Here is a 24,771-nt window from a genome sequence, read left to right on the forward strand (position 1 = left end):
TTGCTTATCGGGTCGGTACATATTTTTGTCAAATATCACCTGGAGCAGACAAAAAGGGGAATAAAACATAAAACAAAACTAAACAACAGCGAGATTAATTTAATTTATGGGTGACAACAAAAACAAGGCGTTAGTTCAATTATGTAAACGTTTTAACAAAATATCTTTCACGCTGTCCTTAAAAAAAATATATTATTATGAACGGTGACGAACATGCAGTTTGACAAAATTTTAAATCCTTTCCAAGCTGTGATCAACACCTGGTACCTCTTTAAAATAATCGGATTTATTATGGATAACTGCTTTATCACTAATGGTTGTCATAAGACGAGACAATCAAAACTGGCATGTGCCCATTAATGGAGTCAAGTACTTGAACCTACGATCGGAGAATCGCGAGAATAATTTAAGTAAAAACATAATGTATACAATATATGACCTTACTACTAGACTAACCAACGCCAACCTAACCATCTGACCTGAGTATGGAATTAATATTTTGGGGATCAAACAATTTCCTAGATTTTGAATTGATATACTTATAGTTAGTGTTAGCCGGTACTCAGAAATAAAGTCAATATGTGTGAATATTTTATTAAAACTTTAGGATTAGTGTAAGGCCGATGAAGATTTTACGAAATATCAATTAAAAAATAGGTGGACTGTTATAAGTATTAATTATTATTTAGTTTTTCTCCAAGTTGAAACATTCATATAATTTAATTTGTTACTATATTGTTATGACAATTCTACAGTATTCAACCAAGGATACTAAAATAATATTATACGCGGTTAAATATTGTTAGTTATTCATGAAGTATTTAAATATTATTTCTATTATAACTATAATATGTAGCCATGTAGATATCAAACCTATTTTTATAAATAATATATTATATATTATTTTCTGATGTATCAATACAAATTGTTATTACATTTTCGGTCACAAATTTTCAATTCAAGTTAAAATACTTGAATGATATATTATAAATTATATATTTCACTTACCTTTAAATTATCTAAAAATAATTAACTTCATATTCTTAGTAGTATCATGATCTGCAGTATGTCATGTTCTGCAGTATGTTTACCACAGTACTAAATTGGTTTTATTTTTATAGATATTTTAGTTTCATAAATGCTTAATGCTGTTTTTTAATACTAACAATTCGGCTGCTTAACATAATATATTACATATTTTTTAATATCATTCCTTTGGGTCATAAATCAGAATAAACATTTAGGAAACATCTCCAGTAGAATTTTGTTTTGGGTCTCTATTGGAATTTAATAAAGCGATTAAAGACTTTATCGTTGCTACATTATTTCGAATTACAAGAATGTTGTAGAATATTTAATTTTAGTACTATTATTAATGGATCGACGGATCTGTAATGTACATGTCTGAAATCAATAAATAATAATTAGATAGTCATAATTAAATTGAATCAGTGTGAAGAAAAACGTCAATTGAAAATAATTAACACAAATCATTAATTATGAAAATCACCCAAATAACTCAAATCGAAAGAGAAAAAATAGTTATTTTTCGTTAAAATATCCAATTTTATTAACATTTTAATTTCAAAACTTATAAAAAAATTGGTTTAAATTGCTAGGTAGGTAAAAGAACAAAATATTTTAAGAAACCTTATATTATATATTATCCAGCTTTTTGACCAAGAAAAAGTTATTATCGAAAGCGAAAAAATCTTTATAAATAACTTTAAAAAACCAAAACATTTTGAAAATTACTACTAGAAAATGTTATTCTAAATATTTGACACAAATTTTACTGCTCCTTTTTGAATTGCAACAAAAGAACCAAAACGGTTTGTAATATTTTCTCGTGTTTGCACTGTTTTTTGTTTATTTTTCCCGATTGCTAAGAAAATTACATAGAATTATTCTACTTTAAATTTTCCTCCCATTACCCTTTCCCTTCCCCCCCTCCCAAAAAAACACAAATTATTCGACCTACTAGATTAAATTTAATAAAATAAATGTACATGAAAACACGAAAAATATTAAAAAACACTTCATTACCAAACCAAAACATCCGTTTGGAGTCTAAAATGTACATTTTACCATCCCGAATGTATGTTTCACTCTATAGTTTTAAAATTTCCCAATTCATGAATTTATCAGTGTGATGTTTAGTTCGAGAAATGGCCTGAAGGTCCGGTCATTACATGCACTGAGTAGTTTAGTTTAATTTTTGTTGCCAGATGCGTGAATAAGTAATATTTTAAAACATATAGGAAGGAAATAATATTTCCCAGGGTTTTCATAATAGTTCAGAATAAAAATTAATAGTATGTTTAATAATTCAGTAGGGAACCACTCCTATAAAAACGAAAAACAGATAAAATCTATACCCGGTTTGTTAATAATAATAATAATAAAAAAATATGTACCTATATACTATACCTATGAATGCAAACCATTTTAGACGTACACATTAAAATATTTTTTTATATGAACTACACGCGGTTACCTACGCATTAATAAAAACTATATTTTCGTACAACAACGTACCCATATAAAAACCGCTTTGTCGCCACCACACACGTCAATCGCGTGGTAAATATGATTAATTATTAATGTAAATTTTCAACTAGTAGCTGAAAAATCGAACTAGAGTAAAAGTTTAAGACTGACGATAAAAGTTGAAACGCGAAAGTAATTTTCAGAGACACGATGTATAATACAGGTATACATATTATTATGTATGCTAATTCTAATTAAGGTTCGATCCGTCTCGTGTTTTCAGTTCAAACGGACGAGATGGAATTTTTTTATAATAGTATGATACAATAAATCACAACATTTATACTTGTGGTTATAAAAAGGCTCCTCACCGCAGGTTAACAAAACACGACAAATGAAAATACAATAATAATAATAATAATAATTTTTTGACGCTTGGGCTTTTTATGGTTTTAAATCAAACTGTTTCAAACAGGCATGGGTCTGGGGCAGGGGCCCAGATCTCTTCAAACATATCATTTCCAATTTTTTTTCAATAATTCTACAGAACCTGATATTACTATATTTCAAATTACATACATGTCTGATAATATAATATATTATTATATGTATCATTCAGGGGTGCACAAACTAAGATAGTTCTATCTTAGTTCAAGGTGGACAGTGATTCCAATATTGTAATTTTACCTTAACAAAAAATTGTGGTCCCTCTCCCCCCTCCCCACAGGTCTTTGCTCTGGATTCGTGCCTGGTTTCAAAAACTGGGTGCGTTGTTCGACTTCGCATCCGTACCTATATATAGGTACATGGAATATGTCGAGAAACGGTCTCAGAAAAGAAATTCTCGGGTTTATCGTAAAATTCATATTGAATTTATAATTTATAATCGAGCGGATAATGTTATACTTCCAGAACCCTGAATAAAAAAAAATATATATAATATTATTCCATTGACGTAGATAACACGCCTAATCGATTACGTAATGCATTAAAAACGAACCCCTTGCACACCGCCGGTAACGTACGTTTATGCATCGGTTATGACTTCAACAAGACGTTTCTCTTGAAATAGGATGCGATTTTGATGGCGAGGCGTTTTGTACGTGACGGCCGGTGCTGTGGGTAGGCAATAACGCGTGCACGTGTCTCGTTTTCCGTCGCTTCTATTATACATTTGTCAAAATGTATTTTATACACAAAAGACAATGCCATTGTAGTCGAACGTCTTAAACAAAAATCGAATTTTAACGCAATATGCGGTTATGCTTTAATGGGTTTATATTGAGTGGTATTTCACACCAATAATCGTAATATCAAACATTTGAAGGAAATGAAAGCGTTAGGGGTAGAAAATAATATTATTCGAGTAAATTTATTTACCTATAAACGGAGACAACAGCATGTTCGATGGCAGCAACGTCGACAACAGTAATTAATGCATCAATTACTAAAAATGTCCAAAGTATTCTAATGCGGGGCATTTGATTATTGTCTTAACCGAAAGTGCTTAAAACCTCGCGAAGACTGCTAAAAACTCCATTCGTAGTTTAATACAAATCTGATTTCGAATGTGTAAATAAGTGCTCCGTTGACCTCCATGGGTTAGTCCACATTATTATAGTCTCCTGTAATTATCGCCGTCGATATAAAGTTTTTAATTATTATCACTCGTCACTGTTTGTAGAATAAATGATTATAGTGGTATATTAATACAACAGGTGGGTGGGTAAATACTTGCAAAAAGCTTTTCCGTGTCACTTCCGTGATGGTTATCGTCACCGCATTTAAGCGTATAATATGTATTATACATAAATTCACAGACCGCAGCTCTACGTCATATTGTGGGCAAAGTTATACAATACCGAATGCATCCAACGGTCCTCAGCCAATTAGTTTTTATGTCACCAAAGTGATTATTGTTTTGTGCCCATATAGGAAAATATCGAAGAAAAACCTAACACTAAACATTATTATTATTATTAGGTATAACTTATATATTATTACCAAAACAGTTTGATCTCGGCGAAGACTATTATTTCATACAATAATATTATTGTGTACACCTCATATTATAATATATCGAACCGCCTAAATGTTGTTGTTTCTTGGCCAAAGTATTGTAATAATATTATATTTTATACAGACACGTCGATTTCGACCAACAAGTGTCATGTTGTACATTGTGCTTTTTACGTACGTAAATTATACGATGCACGCAGTCGTGCATATTATATACATAAATATTTGTTTGTTTGTTTATTTTTCAATCGATATACTTTGCGTGCATCGTACCTGAAAATAATGTCAAACGTGTATATGTCAGAAACCGAAGCATCTCTGTGGTTTATTATAAAAACAATATATTTTTCCAGTACATTTTCAGAATTATAGCTGGTTGGGACATTTTCAAGGAAGTATTGTCACTGTTATAACTGTACACAACAAGTCGTTTGGTTGTGTTGCTTTTATGTAAATTTTGAATAAATTTTTTAGTTTTTTTTTATAGTTTACAATATTCATAATGAAACCAAACAACGTTGTCGGATCAAGCTATATTCTTGTTAAATATTCTTAAAGTGCTTTCGTACGCGGTCTTAATATTTATTCTATTGTATGTTTTAATAATAATATGTAAATAACAGAAAATTTTACTTATTTTAAACTTTCCATTTATACTTTTATGTATAGTTTAAATGTATTCTAACTCTAAACTTTTTAATGACATATTTGCTGGTATATTTTACCACGGACTTAATACTGTATAATGTAGCTTTGAAGTTCAATTATCTAAAATTATATTTTTCCTTTTGATGTCTCGTTAACAAAAACGATAACAAAAGGTTTTAGTAAAATTAAATTTGAATCCTTTATTACAGTGACACTGATAATTTTCGGAATATATTTTGTTAATTTTGTGACTTTTTTTTAAGTTTCATTGAAAATATAATATTATGATGTTTGTTTAAAATATTTAATGGTGTCAAAGTTGGAATTCATTAGGTTTGACACATATCTATACCACAGTATTACGAGGACATTATTGCCATTTATAAATAATACAATTATGTATATACCTAACAGTTAAATACATTTAATTGTAGTTGGTACATAAATTCAATTACATTCAGAATATTACGGTGCGCTTAAAGTTAATTATGTATACAGAGTGTGACAGAAAGATAATATGACAAATGAAATAGCTTGAGTTCTAATTGATATTTTTTAATTTTGTTTTTTCGTATTACTAATAGATAAAATTAATATAATAACGTAATTATTTTAAGTGTAGTACAAGTGTCTATTAATTATACGAAGAAAAAAAAATTTAAAAATATTGATCACAACACAAGTTCATATGACTATACAATACTAATATAATTTGTACGCGACACGAGTACACGTTTTAACGTTTTGGAAAAAAGCTTATTTGCTTAAATACTTTAAAACTTGATTCACAGTAAGTATATTATATGTACGTGGGTGCAATGATTTTAAAACACATATTGACGTTTCACACATCAAAAATAAGAATATTCATGAATACGATTCATACCATGTTGGCGGTACAAATTAACAACATGTATCAAAAGGATTATTTTGCATAAAATAACTCATAAAGTTGATTTAATTTTTAATTGCATAGGCAGGTACAGTATATAATGTTGATGAAGTACATATTATATTATTACCCTGCAACACTGCTCGTTTAAATTCAATGCGTTTGGTGTTTATGAATAAATTATATTATCTTCACTCATTAATCATGATTTATTTACATACTATTATTATACATTATAATAAGTTTAGGTGCCTATTTGAAACGCTTGTCCGATTCATAATACCATTATGTACCATATTATATACCATTACCAATTTTTTCTTAAAATCCTGATGCTTTCACATTTCAGTTACATTTATCTTTTCAAAAGCATATTTGTTTGTACCTAGTTGGAATAATCGTTCTATTGTTAAGTTTAAAATGAATATCAAATATTTCTATTGAATTATTTGTACACAACTTTAGTATTTCAATAAATAATATCCGGGAACGCATTGTATCTTATTGGAAAATGCTGTATTTTCATTTACTTCTCTACACATTTCCAAAGACATTAAAGTACACTTAAACAAGATTTTTTCAAATTACATGTACTTTCATTGTGAAGTAAGACACCTCTCTCGCTCGACAAAGATTTCGAGATGAAAGAATGAAAAAATAATAATTTTTTTTCTTAATTTCAAATATTTTACACAATAGCGTTATTCTGCTACTATATATACTAAATATTTCTGCGATATTTCGAAATTAATTAACCACCGCGAAGACTTAAACATAAAATCAAATATACCTGCGGTATAATTAATATATAATGTACTCTTATACGAGACATGAGTTATGACAGTAAAATTACCCATTCTTCAGGATAGTACTACATTATATTAAATGAGGAAATCTGACTCACAATTAAATAATCAAAAATGTAACCTCATAGGTACCGTCGTCTGTTTAATTGTTTAGAATGATTTGCATAAGCAAATGCCATAGAGTATTATGTGAGATGTAAAAGCGATGGATTTTTCAGCAATTCGATAATTTTTTATATCAGAAGAAGACGAGAAAACGGTACAAGACATGTTAGATTTGTGAAGTGTTAATTTTTTTAATAATTTAATAACCGGGAAAATCGTTCTTCGCGAAGGTCAACGAGTATAATAAGTCACTGTAATAAATGTGTTGATTCTGAAATAAATTATAAACGTATACGAAAAACGATTCCGAGCGAAGAATGTGGATTAAGTGTCTACTTATATGGATCAATATTCAATAACGTTTTATTATTTATTAATTACTACGAGTATTTTCTTAATTTGGTAGGTTGAACTAATGTTTAACAAAAATATCGCATTTAATAACTTAGTAAGATACGAGTCAATACAAGCACTACTTTCTTTTGACCCACTCTGAAATGGAGTGAATAGGTTCGTTGTATATGACACATCCATTTAGTGAAATCGCTTATTTCATGAAGTGGACATCCACTTCATGAAATGTATCCATTTAGTGAAAATGACGTTTTTCTGCACCATATGGAAAATTTTTTTTAGCTTTTCATGAAGTGGTTGAAATTTATTTTCTCTACAATGAGTTATATTATTTGTATACACGTTAGTTGCTTGATATAATATAATAATAATAATCTTTCTTTCTTTTAAAATACAATGAAATATGAAAATTAAATGAATCATTTTCTTAGACTTTATTTTACATTTTATTATTTATTGGGACACGGTTGAGAGTTGTATTATATTCCGTGGTTATATAATGTACAAGTTACAAATTATATCAATCAACTTTTATATTTATTCAATACACAATTACCGATAGATTCTCTGTTGATAATTCCATAAAAACTTAGGAAAAATCGTACAATTAATAAAATTTACCAATACCAAAGATACTCGTAATAATAATAATACACAATGTGAAAACAATTTAATTTCATCCACTTCATGAAAATGTAAAAAAATTGTCCATATAGTATACTAAAAAGTCCTTTTCATTAAATGGATACATTTCATGAAATGGATGTCTACTTCGAGAAATGAGCGATTTCATATATAAATAGCTTAAAATAATATTACACTAAATATTTTGAAAATGAAATAGCATGAAAAATAATAATAAACCTAATGGAAAAATGTTTTAATTGCAAATTAATACTTTTTTATTTTAATTATAACATAATAACTAAAATCATTAATGGAAAAAAAACACTACAATTATTATGCCTATTTTGTTTAATGTCCCATTTCATCAAAATTTGAATTTCAAATGTAAAAGAAATTGCGCTTATATATTTTTGATGTTTTTAATTACTTAAGTACATTTGAGTTATGTCCTCGAAATGTTGAATTAAATTATTAAGCTTTTTGAAAGAGAAAAAATGTATAACATAGACAGAAAAAAGCTAAAAATTCGAACATTTAACATGACTGCAGTAACAATTAAAAAATAGCCAAAATATAAAATATTTTGAAAACTAATGATAAAAATAATTTGTGAAAATGTCAAGTGTTTCAGAATACATTTTTTTTTTTTGAATTTAAATCAAATAATATTATCGATTTTGTTTACCCGGAAAACGGGATTAAGGTTTTCCGAATTATTTTGTACGACAAATACTAAAAATCATTCCGCTCTGCAGAATCTTAAATAATATTGAATAATTTTACATAAACGAATTCGAGTTTAAAATGTAAGTAGTCGAATATTAATGCTTTTTGTTTGGTCTCTGTAATAATATTGTAAACTATCGAAATAGACAACATTATGCACCTAATCCTGCGCAGAAGAGTCGAGGTAGAATAATATGGCCGACCTGACATTTTTTCATAGCAAACACAATATTAATTCTGATAGTATGAATATCGAGGTCACCCAAACGTATCAACTACATGATAGGTAACTATTGTTATTGCGTTCAACGGTATTACAGGTGGGTATTAGGGATGACGTTTCAAAATACTAGTAAACGTCTGTTTGTATAATTTATACCGTTATATTGGACCATAAAATTATTCATTTTTGATTAATTATATACCGCGATATCAGCAATTCAAATTTTAATTAAAAATAATTCATAATACCTACTGTTTACTAGCTGTTAACAAATAACGTTATTTTACATAATGTTTACAAACATTTAGTACACATATCAAGTGTATAATACTAAGAATTCAGCGAACCCTCCCATCCTTCACGGTGTATGTAACAAACAGATATATAGAACAAACTATATTCTATATATCTGTGATGTAACCCAACTACCCCGTTGATCGAATCATACGACTCGTACAGTGTTCAAACAGGGAGGGCCGAAATGCCAGTATTAGACGTTTATAATTTATACAATTATAATTTTGTGGGTAAATACTGTTTTGTACTGCACTATTACAATAATTGCTTACAATTAATTTCACACCGTATAGTTCAAAATATTCTCCCTCTCAATATTGTTAGAACTGTGGTAATCTGAGTTTGAAAATTAGGTAGATAGGTCTCGATAAAAAAAATAATTAAAAAATTACTGCTGAATTTAATCAAATCATCTGATAGATTGGGCAGTTGTGATGTATTTTGTAAGAAGATTAACCAAAGTTATGAATGAAAAATGTGCAAAAATTAATCTGGAGGCGCCGGGCATCGATCCCGGTACCTCTCGCATGCTAAGCGAGCGCTCTACCATCTGAGCTACGCCCCCTGATGGAAATATAGTGAAAATATTGTTCTCTTTAACAAACATTCAGTGTAAAAAATAAAATAATTATAATATAACGACTAGTTATAGACTTATAGTGTTAATATTTAGTTCATTTTCATTATTGGTTGGTTTGAAAAAATCAACTTCGAATTTTATATTTAACCTAGCCTAACACGTTCGACATTGCCCGTTCAAAGATTTGTATTTTATATAAATTATATTTTGTACAAAAACATATAGGTAGGTATGTCATATTTCTTCTAATTAAGTTTAATAGTATTATAATATGTAACCAATGCTATAATTCAACTCTCACACTTGTTTTAAGATATAATTTCTTTAATCGAAACATTTATATTATATAACTGTAAACTGACACCTCATCAGCCCGAGTAACCGTTGGCAACCATTTATATACAAACAAAATAAAACTTATTTCAACTGATTATTTCTCTTATTACTATTTTAATCTGTAAGCTGTAACCAATAGGAACCATATAAAAAAAAAGAATCCCCTCGTGATTGAACCTAATCCAGGATCTACAGAGCTACTGAAACACACACACAAAAAAAAATTCATCAAAATCGGTCCAGTCGTTTAGGGAGAGTTCAGTGAGATTGACAAGCGTACAGACGAATTATAATTCGTATACAAATTTTCATATTTATTAATTTTCTTACTTACAAATTATTTATATTAAAAATTGTCACGTTTCTCAATATAAAATAGGTAGGTAGGCACCCAACGTGATAACGTCGATTTATTTAAAGCATTTAGGTAGGTACTTGGTTGAAGTTCTAGTCTTATATTATCCTTATCTACTGCTGATCCTTTTCCTGATTAACAAATTTTAGAATTTTAAAACATTTATCATACCTATATAAAATATAAAAATAGAAAAATAGAAAAATTATAAGTTGGAAGTCAACCTACTAAACCAAAAATTAATGAAAAATTTAAATGTGTTTTCAGTAGTCTCATTCGATGGATAAATTGGTACTTATACATGGATCTATGTCGGACCATATCCGACCATGGACAAAAAGTACATAATTTAGGCAATTTAGCAAAAAGAATCGTTTTCGTGCGATATCGCACTAGATGCATTAGTGACATGTCCACGTGAGTGCGAAAGTTAAAAGTTATGATAGATGGTACTTACCTACATTTATAATCATTTATTACGAAAATACGAACACCAGTTGCAACCCCACACGGCTCTCGCCAGTCTCGCCCGTGTTCTCTCCATTTAATACTTGTAGGCCGGGTTATTAACTCGTTCAAGACTGAACGTTCTTAAATCGATGGGAAATGATCGTTTCAATAGGTATACATTTTCAACGCACAGTGACCTATTAATATAATAATATTATGCAGTTTAGGTAATAGCTATTCATAAATAATAAATATATTATGCAGCATATAGGTAAGTAAAGTAAATAGCTCCCTACTATATAATATGTGTGCACTGTGCAGTTACGATCAAAGTTTACATTATCTTTATACATCTTTATGATATATTTCTAGTTGATATTATATAGGTGGGTACTATGTAAAACAATAATATAACACTAGCAATAATATATTATAAGTAACTACGAGTGGCCACCAGCGACTTAATTAACTCTTCCACTATAACTATCTTAGCCCGTACCTATAGGTATGAATTACAATATTGTACATAATGTGCATATTATATAGGTACTCAAGAATAGGTTGGTAGGTAATACCATTGATTAAACTTGTGAACAATATGTATAATCAATACAATACACTGCAGGTCTATTGTTTCGTTAATTTGTTTGTTGCATTGTTGTAAATAAGTTCTACTACCTTCATTGTGTTATGGTAATTTTAATGATGGCTAAAATATAATTTATAATTGTACAATTGTACGTAGGTACGATTATTAAGAATATTATTTTGTTAATTGTTTTTCAATTATTCTCGATATTATTATTTTCACGCGAGCAAAGTACAGTTAATCGATTTAAATATCTTTTTATTTTTCAAGGTATTAAGTTGATAACAGTGCAAACAAAGTTACGATGCGCCTATAGATTACACGTCATAATATACAAAGGTATACAAAGTACCTATATAATATATGATTTTTATTACTAATTAGTAATAATTAGTGATTTGTGTTACACTATGTAATTGGTTTCCAGTAACATCTTTGCAACTATTGTCTATTTCTGAGAAAATGTGACTCTTCACAAACATTTTAGTATATTTTGATTTTATCGGAAAGTTGTCACTTATTTCTACATTCATTTCCTCACTTAAACGACATCAAAACAAACATAATAATCTTTGGTATCCAACAGAAAAACAGCATACTATGTGTAAACATATTATATGGTCTGCGTATACATGGTTTTAAAATGTTTTTTAACGCAACTGGTTAACCGAGTATATTTATATAAAAGCAAAAACATCACATTTAAAAAGAGCGAGTGCAAAGTAACGTGACAGTTATGTCGAAAACATGCGATACGAGTACTTTACATGCAAATCACGGAGGCAAATAAAGTTCGAACATATTATATTTCGACGAAATAAAAAGTCATTCCCACTATCCGACGTACTAAAATGAACGAATTCTCAGCGAACGGCGCCAATATGCTTCGCATGTAATATTACGATACACTATGACAGAATAACGAATAATATCTAAAATGCTCAAATGTAGACAAACCACCTGCTCGAAAATTCGCATCTTTTTAAAAAGAAAAAGTTTTTTTTTATCATTGAAAACAAATAAATTGTTAGTTTTTACCGGCTTTGAATGAAAGATTTCCCACGTGGATTTTTTTTCGAAATTCTAATGGAGAGCGTTTTTAAGGTGTCATATACTTTTATCAAAATATTTCTCCACCATTTAAACGGTTTATGCATTTATAACTGCATAGTAGTATCTATACTTAGGCTATCGAAGAATGTTTCACATATTTTATTGGAGTGCAGAAAAAAATACACAAATTAATATAGTGTTTAATTGAGATCTAAAAGTTTCTAAATTGATGAAAAAACAGATCATACATTCTAACGAATGTATCGTATGATAATTATTTCATATTAGAAGTGGGGCCAGAGGGGCTTTGAAGAATGTTCAATAATTTTGAGGAGCCTTCATTCTTTTTTGGGAGCCAAGCACCCCTTAATCAGATGATCTACAGACGATTTTCATTTTCGTTCAAAATAAAAACTAACGACTAAATAAAATAATTCTTATCACAAACTGCTTGAATATCTAGTACCTGTATTTAAAAATATTTTAATATTATTAATTATGTAAAAGTGACTTTTGTCAAATCATTTAAACTTGTGTTTCATAAATAAGTACCTAGGCACTTAAAGTTTTTTTGAAAATGCATTTAGAATTTTGTCTGCACTTTAAAGTCTTAAAAATAGGTACTTAAAATTGCTCTATGATACATAGCAAACAAAGTGATATATACCGACCTCAGTATACGAAAAACTGATACTATAAATTTCATAAAAATTACTGTGAATTGTAGGTATTATTTTCAACAATTTCACTACCTATTCCTAAGAAATATGAAAATTAATTTTAAAAAAACTAAATTGTATACATTACAATAATGTAGAGTTACAGTTTTATTTTATTTAGTCTTACTTGCGAGTTGTGGGTCATTTTACAGTCGTATCGTGTTTGGTTAGATTGACAAGTAATTCACATTATGGAAATCAAATTTAAAATATGGTTTTATTGAATAGATAAACAAATATAAAAACATTTTGATCATCAAATGCTTTAAAAAAAATAAATATTATGCCCATACAATTTCGATATTTTTAAATAAAATTTCTCTAATAACAATTTATGAAGAATAATGAGAAGCTTTGTGTTACATTATCATTCATTTTGACTAACAAACAAGCATTATATAAATATAAATCGAAAAAAAGTCGTACGTTTTAAATTTACATAAATAGGTAGATCAAAAAGAATCAAATTTGAAAATATTAAAACGTCTAGAAACTACTAACTTAGATATTTGGTGAATATTTCAAGTCTTTGTAACTCAGGTCAAATAAGAGTATAGATGAATTAAATCATAAATTACATTATCTTTATGCTCTGTATAATAAGGTCTATTGAAGGTTCGGTTAATGTTTTATACTTCTTTCTGAATTACGCAATAAAAAATAACCAAAATATCGATTTTTGTGAAAACCCGATGTTGCGTAAATATTCACATTTATCTTCCGAAGTAAGTACTTGCAATTTTCTACTTTTGACCACCACCCCCTCAAAGTACCAACTAGATTAAATGTGTTGCTAGACACCGACCACGAGACGTTTCAACGCAACCTAATCCAACGAAGCTTGAAGCCCATTTTAATACTCCAAAACCCGACGTCATGGACAAAAAAAAACATCATTGTAAAACCATTGTATTTGTTACGTTTCTCGCTCGGCTCATGATGTGAAACACTTTCTCCGAGCTTCTAAATAACCGCTCAAATAAATAATTTATTATTGTATAAGGTATTTCTAGGCAAATGACAAAAATGTAGGTACTTCTTAATTAATCTGAAACTTCTTTTTTTTTTTTATTCATTTTCCGATAGAATATGGTGTCACTTTAACGCAAGTAATTACCGGAGTAACCCTCATAACTGCTGTAACAATGATAATGTGTTTGTTCTTACTTAATGTGGTGTATAAGTCATAACAGACAATTCGGCTAAGTGAACAATATTCAACGTGTACAATAATATGTATATCTATCCTATTTTTAAAATGGAAATGTATTATGATTTATGAATGTGGGCAAGGAGGAAACGCATTAAATATTATTACATACTGTTTATGGAGTGCCATTAAAAGTCTTTGATGACACCTATAGGTATTATATAGAAATTTATGTTTTTTGTAAAAAACAAAGAATACGTCGACCCTAAAGTAACTATTATTTTATCAACATTTAATAACATTAATTTGCTTAATACATAATACAGTTGTATCGATATACTTTCATAATTGTGTATATTTATAAATAGGTGTAGATTACTGCATGTTAAGAATAACAAATCAATGGGTACACTAAGATTTTTAAAAATGTAAAAACAAAAGTCACATCTTAATACGTTGAAAAAAATACATTCCAATGGCTAAAAAATTTTTGGGGTATTTTTTAGCAGATACATACACGCTTTGAGAACAAAGTGCAATGTAATAAAAAATGGCTGGGATGAAATATTCAGAAGAAAAATGTTTAAATTATTACTGTGTAATCGTACTATGTAGGTATTATGAAAGGCATAGTATTATACCAAATACTATCCTTTATACCTACTTATAAATATATTATAAATAGTTGATTTATGTACTCCTTGAAGTATTACAGATTAAAAAAATGAAGTAAATATTAATACAGTTTAGTATATTGCCAATAAAATAATATGAGCGAAGAGTACCGATGTATTAAAAATTATGCTGGTATGGGTTCTTATAAATTGGTTTGTATTATTTTAAATAACTCAATAATTATTGATTTGAGATTCGTTTTGTATTGTACATTTATAGTTGCAACTTGCAAGTAATTATAACACACGACAACTATTTAAATTGTAGTTATATTTATCAATGGACTTAATAAATAATTTGTTTAAATATCGCCTATAGGTAGTATTTAGTAATAGACGTCAGTATTGCTAAATAATTTAGGTGATAATTAAAAAGTTGAATATTGTTTGTTTGTAATTATATTGTGTATTTAAGTTATAATTGCAATTATTTCGAAACAAACGTGTTCGAGATTTCAGCACTTGGGATATTTTTAAATCGACTGCATGATCAGTAAAATATTTATATTATTATATTGTATTCACAATATTATCCTTAAAGTAATTTATTTAAATTGAACATTTTCCTCGTATAATGTGCGTCTTTAGAAAAGGCAGAATCAAATTGTCTTTAGTGGTTCAAAATGTAATCAATCGCACACTGGATACGTTTAGATAGGTACTACATATTTAATGATCAACATAAAATCTCCAGGGAATACAAAAACTGGCTGCATTTTAATTTTTGTGTAAATAAAAAATTCTACATTCCACTAAATAAACAGATGAAAATATTTTTTATTTTAAATATACGAAAACACTTTTCCACTATGATAAGCATAATGAGTTGATTAACAATAATTTGTACACGTCATTGTTGGTTATTTGAAAATGTTTATTATGCATTTATATATTGTTAAAAATAAACTTAAAATTTGATTCTTTCGAAAAACTTGTGCAAAATGTTTAAAGTTGGTTATCAAAAATTATTACAAGACAAGTACTCATTCCAATAATAATATTATTCAAATACATTTTTAACTTAACAACTACCGTGATAATTGATCACTTCAATTATATAATAGTTATTAGATCATTAGTTATTAGGTAGTTATTACTTATTATGTATATTAGTTATTAGATCAGTGCATATTTATCGTTTATTTTTGGCTTTTGTATTTATCTTAACAGGTATTATCGATACTAGACTTCAATAGAAGCTGTAATTAGTATTTTCTTTCCATATTCGAAAGATTACATTTACAGGATTTATTCATTAGCATAATAATGAATTATGTTTTATTAGCGCAACGGTACTTGACAATAACTAATAATACATAATTAGTCATGTCATCTTAATAATTATATTATAATTTATAAGCATAATAACGTGTGTATATCACATTATCGTAATCGTATTTATTGCACGTGGAAAACAATACATTTTGATCTCATGCTTATTGTCAAGTGCAGAAAATAATTAATTTATCACACATTTTAGTCGTAAAATGATTAATACAAAAGATGTAATACATTTTCTACAATAAAAGCATATTCAGTTGTACTACGTTATCTCGTTTAATGCGAGAAAACAGTATCTACTAATTATTTTACAATTTTGCAAAAAGAACATTCCTATTAAAACTGTTAGCGCCGCCTACGCAGGTACTTGTAGTAATCATTAGGCTATTAATAGCTCTTTCTTTTTATACAATTCGTATTGTAGCTGCTCCAATAAGCCTTACCCATTCTTATTTTGTATTAATTGATATCTATATTATAAATACGCAATCTTTGCGATGTATTTACTATAGGCTTACTATGTGATTATAGTTAATTATCTTTAGACACACGAGAATAGATTATAGAGATTACTCGGTAAAGTATAAGTCTTTTGAAAATATGTATATATATAATTATATAATAAGATATTTAAATTTAAATTTTTTACTCTCACAAATCTGTACGTCAGTTTTTTTTATAAGCCTTCTCGGAAGATTGGCTGCAGGTATATTGTCATAGTCGAAGGCAAGGATCAGGTGGCTATTTTCATGGCTGAATCGAATGTATTAGATATTTAAATAGCAACTAGAATATTGTTCTACAACGTATTAATTATTACAGATCGAATTATAAAACTGAAAAAGACTACAATATAACTTATGTACAAGATACGAAATGTACTGTCGTATAATGCTCACACCAACTGATAATAAATAACAACGGTATAATAATAAAAACTTAATACTTTTGGAGTGCTTGTTGAATTTATAGTTTGAAAAAAAATTTTTATTTTAATCAATATTTTTGCCTGAGATATTATTTAAAAAATAATAATTTGAATAAAAGTTTATCACAATTTTAAGAACCAATTTCATTGACTCCTTGTGTTTATTCAATATTACCACAATAACCGTTCGTATTAAAAAAAAACACCGTCCCCATAATATATATTTTATTCTATCTACTCTTCACCTGCTGCAGGAAATGATGTCGAGGTGTTTCGTAAACGTGCCAAGGTGTTAATCCAAATAAAAGCATTCAATTTAAACTCGGTAGTCGTTTAGTTGACATAAATTATTCCTCGTACATTTTATTGACCGTCGTGAAATGGTAAACTTAATTATCTTCAGCCAATCAAACGATAATTTTCTAATTGTCCATAAATATCGAATTTACGTACTACACTTGGAATTACTGAAATTATCATTTAGAGAGATTGCTCTCTTTTTATGCTTTACAGCTGTAGAACATTTGACAATAATACAAACAGAAAAAAACACGATCTTACTGTAATTAAAAAATAAAATAAAATGCATATACATATATTATCAAATTTCTTTACGGAATATGCTATTGAAAAATGACAAGTTATTTAACTTTGATCGAAGTGATATTAACTTGGAATGAAAAATAGTTTAACATAATTATTTATTAACATTAAACACAGCAAATACTGCTATAATACATCTACTTAATATATATTTTGAAAACAAGGATAGGTAGTATAATTATTAATTTGTTACCTTTTTTTTTTTTTTTTAACAAAATTTTATTTATTACGCTATCTGTTACAATATTGAACAATAAGCTTAATTGATAATAACATAAACAAAAAATAGACAGAAGAGACTGAATGAAGAGACCTCCCATCGGAGGTACTTCAGCAATTTGTTACCTACCTATTTATTAATTATTATTAGAAACGAAATACTTTTTCCATCACTTTTAAACAAATTGCATTAAAACTTATAAGTGCATTAACTACATAATGAGATACTATAATGGAAAAAATAATCAATAACGATGAAGGATATCATTTAAATTCAACTTTATTCCCGCCGCCGTCAATCTCATATTAATATACTATAATATTCTATATTGTTATTAACTTATAAACATAGTCCGTTTGTAAGCACACAATAACTTAGGCCATTGTTACGAGTAATTAACTAATGAGCCGTCCCTATCGCCTTTGTTTATCTCGTACAAGTACTTTATTATACTTGCAGATAGAAGCAACGATAGGTACTAACGAGACGAGATTCATCGAAATTCATGACTATTTATTTAATATATATTTTATATTAATTGAATCAATATTGATTTTTTTTCAATTATAGTATTACAAATTAGGGTAGACATCAAGATTGTAATCATTGATATGTTTGCTGAAATAGTTGTCAAATATAAAACTACTTCTTGGATATTCGTCTATAAAAATGGAATATAATAAGTCGTTATGGATGAATAATCAATCTATTTAAACTAATTCAAATTTTTAATCATAACCGGAAGTGTGATTAATGAAATCGTTCCGGTTATGATGATAATTTTCACTCATACGGATGATTTTACATCGGTTTGTTTCCTCCACATATCCGAGGTCAATTTCAGACGTTTACGACCATGATTACCTGTAACCAACATGTTCCGAGTGAAACAAATATCACATTATAAACACAGCACAACTACAATATCGAAATAATTTCGGTTAATGTACATTAATACAGTATAATTTATGATGATACAAATACCAATAACGACAGTGCATAATATTGTTATGAGTAACCAACATTTTATTTTGCCACATCGCCCGTTCTCGGAAATTATTTTGACCGGCGAATGATAAATGGACTTTCACGATGGTAAATACTAAATAATAAGGTGTATTAAGACTTTAAGAGTATCGTGTACCGACCTTATACAAAAACTACTGTACAGGCGTATAGTAGAATTTTATTTTTTGGTTATAATTTGTATGCATAATTTATTGCGTCGGACGTTTTACTGCGTCTTTCATTCTTTCATCATCCCTTGGCCGCGGGCACATGATTGTTGGATGTCAATATCAGTGTTAATTTTAGACAATATTCATTTCATTTTACTCATTTTATGAAATCGTCTTGGAAACATTTTATGTGTGCAAACAAACCATAAAAATATTACAAGATGCCGAGAAAATTAATCCACGACCACGATAGTGTAGCTAAATAGTAAATAGCCTATTCAAAACGCCGTGTGATCATGTGATCATGATTATTTGTTCAAGCCATTACAACAAAATAACAAAAAGCTCCGACAACATAATATTGGGTATTACTAATAAGTTGTTTTTACAGAGTTCAAAATAATATGTCAAAATATATAACAATGTTATTTTATAAGCATTTGAAGTTCGAAACTTGATGGAATCGAATATTCATTCGTAAAATAATGATTTTAGTTATTTTGTTATAATTCAAGAAATATGAACTTTAGAAACTTGAAACATTCTGCTACTACTTGTATTATAAGTTGTTATGCACAAATAGAATTTTCAAAATATTTAGACTAATTTTAAGCTATTTATACCCCCTCGATACATTCACAACATTCTACGGTACGTGGGTATTGACATATAAGCGAATGACAATACCTAGTATTTGATACAATTTGATATCATAATGATACAATACATGAATCTAATTTCTTGAAAGAATTTAACGCTTTATTCTGAAAAATAGAAGTTCAAACACCGCCTCCGACTAGATTGTTTTACGATTACAATATGATTTATCATCAAATATAAAGGCGTATAACTTAATTAAAAATTTAACACATCCATTACAGCAATGTTTTACTCAATTACGAGGTTCATTCAAAATCTATTATACAGTAGATCAAGTTCCTCAGTTTTTTGGTCAGAATTAATGTCTTATTAATTAGTTATTACATATACAATAGTCTGAAGACACTGTCAACTATTTCAAATAAATATTACTTGTTGAAAGTTAGCCATAGGCATAGTTGTTTGAATATTGATAGATCTATTCACGCAGAAAAGAAGAAGACAAGCACTGAAAAAATTAACATTCAATTTACTTGATTATATTTTTCTGACAACAATTAAAATACTTTCAATAAAAAGCAATTAAACATTAAGTATAATTATCGAGTTGATCCCTGCAGGCGTCTTATTAAAAAGTTTTAAGAGAATAGTAATACCATCTATATTATAAGTGTTTTTTTTTTCATAAAAAACAAAGAAAAAAAGTAGCTATGTAATAGTTGTTAACAGTACTCGATATACCATTAAATTGAAATTAAATATGAAAAGTTTACAATAAAGTGCACAAATTTAGAATAATGAACATTACCGGATCGACTTAATTGATTCATCGTAGCTATGACGTGTTTTTGTTTTGAAAATTATTATATTTTCAAGTTTGAAAAAAAATTTAAAACACTCAAATATATGTTACACTTTTTTGAATTCCAGAAACAAGTCCAAAGTCCTACTTATTTCAGTACTTCCGCATAAAATCGAACGACTCCTCTTTGATTATCAAACTATCATCAGTCGTATTAGCCAATTCAATTATGGTTTTTTCGAACGTTTACCCACATGATTTAAATTACTATTTGCTTACTCGTTCAGATATCATAATCAAAAGTGCACCGTAATCTGCAGGTTTGAACACGAGAGAACACAACCGTTTATACTATAATTATTATTTCAATCTCACCAAAGTTGTTACATAATAATTAATAATTATGTAACCACATTATACTGTCATTGCCATCGTACGTGACTAATGGGAAAATAAATATTTTCCTAGAAGTAAAATAACTAAGAAATTCAGAATTATATAATACTAATGTATTCGTCCGTGAAGTATATGGACAGTTCGAGATCCGAAGAAATTTTATAATGTTAGGTCGCAAACCGTCCAAATAGACCACCAGCAAACCAACGTTATTAAGTTTGGTAACTGAAGTTTCTCCCGTAACTTGGACCAACCACCGAGAAGTTGAGATTTTCAGATTTATAAAAGATCGGTAGGTAAGAGGTACAAGCAAGAAAATATATATTATTCATATTTTTATACAATCACGTCAGCATAATAATAAGAAGTTATACGCATTCATCAGAAGTAATTCAGATTTCTTGGATTTCACTCGTTTAAAATTCTATTACTTTTATGTTTTTAACGTCCTCAGTCCGTACATACATATATTATACTATACAGATCTTGAATTTATTATAGTTCATTTTCTATTTTCGTTAACATTTTTCCAGAAGATTTCTTATGGACGTTTCTACTTTATATGATAATGATTGGACAAAAATACAAATAATACAATATATTATAATAATATTTATAATCTTAATTCATATGTCGAATGTATAGCATTATGTAAATTCAATTTGAATAAATTCCAACTGCAGACAATTCACGTCATTTCGTGTCGTTATAACGAGCAGTAATTTATTGTGCATTATATTATTAAAATATATAATATTGTGATTTTTCTCGTATAAATGAAAATTCTATCAGTCGTCTAATAAATGCATTTTGAATCCATGACGTGACGTCGCGTACTTGTCAGTATGTTATGTTAAATTAAAAATACACGTTTAAACGCGTTTAGTACATTTTAATTTATCATGTTTCTGCACGAGAAGTAAATTAAATATGCTCGAGAGATTAACGAATTTTAGAAATCATTTTCTCAAAAGTATTCAATTTATAGTAATAATAATGCATGGTCTTAAGGTTTCCAGTGTATAATGATATCATATAGTGCATTGGCATTAAAATCGTTACGATTTCGGTATAAAGTATTCTCTGTGTAATACATCAGTCAGCGCTCAGCTTATACAATATAATGTGTGTGCCCAGAATACCTGTACATGATAATATAATAATAATATGATAGTGCGTATTACGAGTATATCATATACGATTCTCGATGTGGGATTCTCGAGCATTTAATGTTATTACATTTTCGAAAGAGTAATCCGTTTGCGAGACTTAAAAAGTATTGCAGAGCAAACGATGAGAATAATAATAATAATAATAATTACTTACTACGAAATTCTTTTTAAGAATAAAATCGTGCCGTACGTGGTTATATCGCCCGTTCACTGCGTCTGCACCTACGTGTACGGGTATACTAACTGAATTACCTGGCTTCTCCCGTGAGTAGTTTTGTTTTTTTCATATTTACAATATATCCCTATAACTTCTCGGAACAATTCTTATCTACACGACGGAAAAAAAGGATAGGTTGCAGGTAGCTGGAAACCCGCGGGCCCCACGAGGCCGTACCGTGCAGTACAATGCGTATTGGCCATGAATAATTATAATTGTTAATTAATAAACTAAAACGCAACATTTTTGAAAATCCTTTCTTACTGCCCGGTGACAATATGAGAAGAACTTCTATTCCAAATCGCAAGTTCGTACGTTGTGTAGTTTTTGAGTTACAGCGATCAGTGACTAAGTCGTATTTGGATTTTATATGTATAGACTATAGATTACCGTCTTGGGAGGCACCAACGGGATACCATAATTCCCTCCAAGCTTCGCGATTCAAACGGGGGGGGGGGGAAGGTTTATTGCTGTCTGGGAAGTTTGGAAAGGATATCAGTACTATCACCGTGTATATGTATAACTGTAATACATCATACGTATAGGTGATGGAAGCGTAAATAGTATAAATAATTACGAGCTTTTATTTATTTTTTTCGCAATTCTTTTATCGATCAGCCAGGCAATATCACTGATCTCTAAAGAGACGAATCGTTTTCACATGGTCACGTGCTGAAACGCGTTCAACTCGAAGATCGTGTTAAGCGAACCGTGGTCCAACGATGACACGTGGTACTCAATAGGCGGTAGACTGTAAATGAAAGTACGATACGATAAACATTTGATAATAATATTATTATGTCGTGTACAACGCGCATATGAGTAGATATTTATTTGATTATTGTACCATAAATCTTTTATTTCTCCGGAAACGTAATACAACGACGTAAAATATAGAATTTTAAATTAAATTACACGGCGGTAGGTAGTCTCGGGACGAAAAAAAAAACGGATATTCGATTTTGTCCCGAAAGCCGGATGTACTTGACAGCGTGAAGCTCGCGGCTACTTATATGTATAATAACGATGATAACTATAACGAAACGATTTGATCGGGATAAAAATATATAATATGGTCGTATGCGGGTTATGTCATGAGATGAAAATGCATTTTAATAATAATTCTATCGGATAGTGCAATAATAATATTGGAACTATACAATATCATTTTCCTAATATTTAATAATACGAAGTAAAAATCCTTTATGATACGTAAATTGAAAAAAAAATATCGTTGTCTAAATAACAACTTCTAGAGTAAACTAAAATAGTATTATAATATTACGATCTCAGTTTATTCCCAATTTCGAATTCAAATACCCACGTTGTAATATGATGATAAAATATGTAACAATAATTATGCAATGACTTTAATCGAACTATTATACTATTATTATTTCGGAGTTGGGTGGGTATTCTTCGCTCTTCGTAGGTTGAGATGGAAAATAATTCTTCAACTTGTAATAGTATTACCGTTGTTAATTATTTCAATGCATCGCGTATGAAAGGTACGAAACCGTCGCGAGTCTTTGGGGATCTGCAGCCCTTGCGTAGCTCTGACATCCGAAGTGTGTGTGTGTGGGGGGAGGGGCTCGAAATCCGTGAAAAAACCAATGTGTTTGAGCACAGCAGGGATCCATTAATTTTATTCCCCCCGAGGCCGAATGTGATTTCTACCCAAAAATACTCTACGCAAAATCTAAAGACTTCTAGATACGGAGCACTCGGCGACAGGCCGAAAACGTCACAAGTGAGATATGGAGTTGAAAAACGAATGTTTCCGCGAAGAGGTAAAAACGGGTGTTTGAGATATCTATCGTCGATAAACCCATGACCTGCAGTGGGTGCGGGGACGATGGCGATCGCTGTGGTGGGCAATAAACGCTCCTCTCTGGAGATGGCGGAAGCGTGTGAGGCGACTCGAAACGGTCGGCGATAAACAATAACACTTTAGCCGAGAAACATTATTTTATCGAGGAGAAAACGATCGATTGTGAGACGAACGGAGAAAATAATTACTCACCGTTGCGATTATCAAAATAAAACTCACGATGATTGTGAGTGTGCACGTCAAGAGGGGAAAACGGTCGGTGGCCATCGGTGCGAAAGGACATTATACGCCATTGTATAACATATTATTATTATTATTATTATTTACGTTTTAAAGGTCATCCAGCCTGTATAATGTGTGTAAGTGCTCGACCAGTAGAAATGTTTGTTTTCTTTCATTCAGCACATCGTCTTTATTACTATATTTACCACTACACCTATATCTATCTAA

The 24,771-nt window shown here is 29.2% G+C and overlaps 1 protein-coding gene and 1 non-coding gene across 2 annotated transcripts in view; one reads left to right on the forward strand and one right to left on the reverse strand.

The window, feature by feature from the left end:
- LOC111034511 overlaps nt 1–24,771 on the forward strand; it is a 42,842-nt gene that overhangs the window by 6,300 nt on the left and 11,771 nt on the right. The window lies entirely within an intron of this gene.
- On the reverse strand, nt 9,680–9,752 carry Trnaa-agc. Its single transcript has one exon. It is a non-coding gene; the product is annotated as a tRNA-Ala (tRNA).

Source organism: Myzus persicae, unplaced genomic scaffold (genome assembly GCF_001856785.1).
Source record: "Myzus persicae strain clone G006 unplaced genomic scaffold, MPER_G0061.0, whole genome shotgun sequence".
In the NCBI taxonomy this organism is placed as follows: domain Eukaryota; kingdom Metazoa; phylum Arthropoda; class Insecta; order Hemiptera; family Aphididae; genus Myzus; species Myzus persicae.